This window comes from Mandrillus leucophaeus, unplaced genomic scaffold, assembly GCF_000951045.1.
Source record: "Mandrillus leucophaeus isolate KB7577 unplaced genomic scaffold, Mleu.le_1.0 Scaffold1, whole genome shotgun sequence".
Classification (NCBI taxonomy): Eukaryota; Metazoa; Chordata; class Mammalia; order Primates; family Cercopithecidae; genus Mandrillus; species Mandrillus leucophaeus.
The window spans coordinates 16,307,048-16,312,411 of NW_012098097.1; the positions used below are offsets into that span (position 1 = coordinate 16,307,048).

Below are 5,364 nucleotides of genomic sequence, written 5' to 3' on the forward strand. Positions count from 1 at the left end.
CACGCGCCACCCCTCTATGTGAGATGGGTGCTCTGCGCAGACGGCACGCGCCACCCCTCTACGTGAGATGGGTGCTCTGCGCAGACGGCACGCGCTACCCCCTCTACGTGAGATGGGTGCTACCAGGCCTCTGTGTTCTGCACAGAAGAGCAGCCTGATAAATCCACACAGCAAGTGACTCGCTGCAGTACCCAGGGAGCGCCCAGCTTCTCCAGCGCCTTATCCATCACACTCAGGACCCCCGAGAAGCTCCACACACCAAGGGCCTGTAAGTCAGCTGGGCTTGGCACGCCGCTCCTTCTGACCTCATCACAGAACGGCCTGCCCTGCTTCCGTACAAATCCCATCTCTGGATGATCCCCAAAGCCTCAAGGCTGAGATTAATTGGCTTTCAAAAGCACGGGTTCAGCGTCTGGACGCAATCTGCCTGTCGGCCAGCAGGCGTCACTAGCAAGCACCTGGTTTCAAGAAGGACCACATGAAGCTTCCGGGTTGGGGAGCGGCAGGAGAAGCCTCCGGGGAGGGGAGGGCCCCACTGCCAAGCAGGCACCCCCTTCCAGGAGAACCTCCCAGCAGGGGCTGGCACAGCACCGGGGGCATCCCATCACTTAGATTTTCTCATTTAAAAATACTGAGCTGACCTAACGGTGATGTTGTAGGTCTACCTGTTGTGGTATAATGACGCATCATGGTTTTCTTGCAGTTCCTGCCTCATAACTCTCCCTCGTCACAGTCTTTTGTTACAACGTTGGGCGTGTCAGGCCTCAGGAAACAGAATCCTCCCAGGGCTCCACTCTCACCTGACTTTCCATTGTAGGTCATAAGCCTCTCCCCAGAGCTCCCACCCTCTACCCTGGGGGAAGCAATGCTGACTTCAGGAAGCCTCCCTAAAAACCCAGAGGACAGGGCTTGGAGAGGTTCCTGGGGAGTGGTGGGGGGGCTGGGGGGTCCTCCAGGAAGCCCCTTCCCCCATATCTCCCCCTACGCATCTCATCTGTATCCTCTGTAATACCCTTTATGATAAACTGTTAAACCTACGTGTTTCCCTGGGTTCTGTGAGTCACCCCAGCAAATCGAACCCAAAGAGGGGGTTGTGAGAACCCCAACTTGAAGCCAGTGGTCAGTCAGAAGTTCCAGAGGCCAGGACTAGTGACTGGTGTCAGAAGCGGGGCAGTCTTTGAACCACCATTGCAAAATTATAACTGAGACAGTGAAAGAAATCTGACCTAACCAATTCCATCTTGCTTCTAACCTCCAAGCTCTCCTTGTTCATTCCTGGGTGTAGGCCGAACTAAGTTTGGGAGAAACTTAGTTTTAAACAAAGACAGTAGCACCTTTCCTGAAAGAAACCCCCTTTTTGCCTGGGGACTAGACTACCTTTGTAGGACTAACAAATTAGCCAAAAGATTGGAAATTATGGTTTAGGGCCAGGCGCAGTGGCTGGCCCCTGTTGTCCCAGCACTTTGGGAGGCTGAGGCAGGATCACTTGAGTCCAGGAGTTCGAGACCAGCCTGGGCAAAATGGCAAAATGCTGTCTCTACCAAAAATACAAAAATTAACTGGGGCATGATGGTGTACGCCTGTAGTCTCAGTTACCAGGGAGGCTGAGGTGGAAGCATCGCTTGAGCCTACGAGGTTGAGGCTTCAGTGAGCCGTGATCGCAGCACTGCACTCCAGCCTAGGTGACAGAGTGAGACCGTGTCTCAAAAAGAAAAAAAATAATAATAATAAATTATGGTTTAGGAGTCATGCAGCTATAGGCTACAAGATTCTGACCTTCCCCAAATTGTTCCTGGGGTAACATCACCATTGTAAAACCTAAGATCAATCAGTGTTGGAGATATTTTGCAGACCCTGCACTTCACGGATCAGCTGGAACCCCCCAGACTGATAAACTGGCTCATCCCATTTGTGGCCCCCCCAGGAACTGACTTGGCGCAAGAGGACACCTTCGACTCCCTAGGTTTTCGTCTCCAACTCACTGGCCCCTACACGCCAAGTTATCCTTAAAAACTGATCCCCGAATGCTCGGGGAGACTGATTTGAGTCATAATAAAACTCCGTTCTCCCGCACAGCTGGCTCTGCATGACTCACTCTTTCTCGATCCTAATTCCCGTCTCGGTGAATCAGCTCTGCCTAGGCAGCGGGCGGGGTGAACCCGTTGGGTGGTTGCATCTTGGGGACTGAGCCCTCACCCTGTGGTCTGACCTCTCTCCAGGCAGGCGATGGTGGAACTGAACTGAAGGACACCCAGCCGAGTCTGCTGCAGAGCTGACTGCTCACATGCTGGTGACAAACTCCCTCTCCCGCCACATTTGGTCACAGAAGTCTTCCTCTGTGCTGATGATTCTTGTGGTGTGAGAGTAGAGCAAAAACAGTGTGAGTTTTCCAGACCTGTGAATAAAATACACACAAAATAAAATCTACTAAAAATACACAGAGATGGGGTTTCTCCATGTTGGTCCCAACCTCAGGTGATCCACCCGCCTCAGTCTCCCAAAGGGCTGGGATTACAGGCGTGAGCCACTGCACCAGGCCCAAATATATATATTTTTTATGACCTCCATATGTAAATATATTTAATACTCTTATTATTATTATTTTAGACAGAGTCTGGCTCTCTTGCCCAGGCTGGAGTGCAGTGATGTGATCTCGGCTCACTGCAACCTCCATCTCCTGGGTTCAAGCAATTCTCTGCCTCAGCCTCCCAAGTAGCTGGGATTACAGGCACCTGCCACCACGTCTGGCTAATTTTTGTATTTTTACTAGAGATGGGGTTTCACCATCTTGGCCAGGCTGGTCTTGAATTCCTGACCTTGTGATTCACCCGCCTCAGCCTCCCAGAGTGCTGGGATTACAGGCGTGAGCCACCATGCCCGGCTAATACCCTTAACCTACAAGACACTTTCTGGGACTGGAAGGCAGGTCTGGGGTGGCTCACTCACTTTGTACTCAGGACAGAGGACTCAATCTCAGTATCCTGAGTAGCTGGGACTGCAGGCAGGCACCACCATGCCCAGTTAATTTTTTTTTTTTTAATTTCTTGTAGAGATGGGGTTCCACTATGTTGTCCAGGCTGGTCTTGAACTCTTGGCCTCAAATGATCCTCTCACCTTTAAGTGTACTGAATTTAGCTCTTGCGGCCCCTGCTGGATTCCAGAGAGTGCTGCTCAGCCCTCTGGGAGGCTAAATTCAGTACATCCACTCTTCTGTTTTGAAACAGAGTCTCACTCTGTCGCCCAGGATGGAGTGCAGTGGCACAATCACGGCTCCCTGCAGCCTCGAATGCCCATCTAAAAACTACAACTCGGCCGGGCGTGCTGGCTCACGCCTGTAGTCCCAGCACTTTGGGAGGACGAGGCGGGCAGATCACAAGGTCAGGAGATCAAGACCATCCCGGCTAACACAGTGAAATCCCATCTCTACTAAAAATACAAAAAAATTAGCCGGGCGTGGTGGCAGGTGCCTGTAGTCCCAGCTACTCAGGAGGCTGAGGCAGGAGACTGGCATGAACCCAGGAGGCAGAGCTTGCAGTGAGCTGAGATCCAGTCACTACACTCCAGCCTGGGCGATGGAGCGAGACTCTGTCTCAAAAAAAAAACTACAACTCAAGCGATCTTCCCACCTACTTACAGGTGTGAGTCACTGCACCCGGCCTCTCATCTACTCTTTAAATAGGTCCAGGGGACAAAAATTATGTACCTGTGACCCCATGTTTTTTTCACTTCCTCACTGACTGCCAAAGAGTAGCCACAACCATTTTTAAAACTGAAATAAGAGAGGTCGGCAGTAGGTCTTAATTCTGTCACTGGCACTTGCTGGAGAAGAAGGCACCACCACCATGAAGGAACATGAAGGGCTGTTTTCTTTGAATGTGCACTTGCCAAAAAAAGTGAGTAAATGAGAAATAGAAGTTGAAGTCAAAGTCTTGTCGTTGAGTTTAGACTTTGCGGACTTTTAGAACGACATACACGTTTCACGTGCCAAAAACAGCGCAACAAAAAACAAAAACCTTTAAAATCAGTAAGGACTCAAAATGAAGTAGAAACAGGTGAACCTAACTTGATTACAAGTGGGTAACTTGTAATAAACTCACAGGTATTTTTGTGTTTGTTGTTTGTTGAGATGGGATCTCACTCTGTCACCCCAGCTGGAGTGCAGTGGCATGATTATAGCTCACTGCAGCCTCAAACTCCTGGGCTCAGATAGTCCTCCCACCTCAGCCTCCAAGTAGCTGGGACTACAGGCACACGCCACCATGCCTGGCTAATTTATTTTATAATTTTTTATAGAGATGGGCGTCTCACTTTGTTGGCCAGGCTGGTTTCCAACTCCTCACCTCAAGTGATTTTCCCCCCAGCTTCCCAAAGTGCTGGGATTACAGGCGTGAGCCACTGTACCTAGCCACGGGTTTTAATATATACACGGACATAGATACACTGAAATAGATTTACATGTGTATAGTGTATAGAAACACACGTTGCCTAGCTCTATCCATTAAGAAAACCAAGAAGAAATGGCATCCCAGAAGCAATATGTCTATCTGGTACTGGGATCTTGGTTTCTAAACACCACCTTCTAAACTAAAAGGAACCAGGACTCCTTGGAGAAATGACTGATTCTGGGATATGTCAAGGCAAGCGTAAGATGAGCCTGAATTCTGTGGTGCCAGAAAGAAAGAAAATGCTGCAGAAGGTTGGGACGTGCTATGAGGACAGAGAGGCCAACTTGAAGGGGCTTCTAACACCTTAATCTGGACAATGTGAGCCACAAAGTACATGATAGCAATGGGTTAGAATCCATGGGATAAAAAGATGCACTAATACCAAGACGTCACTCCTGCACTCCAGCCTGGGTGACAAAGTGAGACTGGTACTAACACCAAGACCTCACCCCTGCACTCCAGCCTGGGTGACAAAGTGAGACTCGTACTAACACCGAGACCTCACCCCTGCACACCAGCCTGGATGGCAGAGTGAGACGCCATCTCAAAAAAAAAAAAAAAGATATAGTAATGAAAATTCATAGAAAATTGATGAGAAGAGACGGTTCTTTCTTACAGGAGAATCCCAACTAATAAATGTAGGAGTAATGGAAACAGAAAAATCATTTAACAAATAGCACATTAATAGTTATTTTGGGGAAACACTCATGGGTGCTAAAATTAGTGACAGAAGTATATCGTTAGAAACAAGATCTTGCTGGGCGTTGTGGCTCAGGCCTGTAATCCCAACACTTTGGGAGGCCGAGGCAGGCGGATCACTTGGGGTCAGCAGTTCAAGACCAGCCTGACCAACATGGTGAAACCCCGTTTCTACTAAAAATACAAAAAAAATAAAAATAAAAATAAAAATTAGCTGGGC

The 5,364-nt window shown here is 49.1% G+C and overlaps 1 protein-coding gene across 1 annotated transcript in view; it reads right to left on the reverse strand.

Annotated features, from left to right (window-relative positions):
- Positions 1 to 2,394, reverse strand: part of CCDC57 (coiled-coil domain containing 57) — a 145,448-nt gene extending 143,054 nt beyond the window's left edge. Inside the window, exon 1 of the mRNA XM_011998287.1 lies at positions 2,096 to 2,394. The gene's annotated coding sequence lies outside the window, so the exon portion shown is untranslated. The remainder of the gene's footprint in view (positions 1 to 2,095) is intronic.
- Positions 2,395 to 5,364: the final 2,970 nt, after the last annotated feature.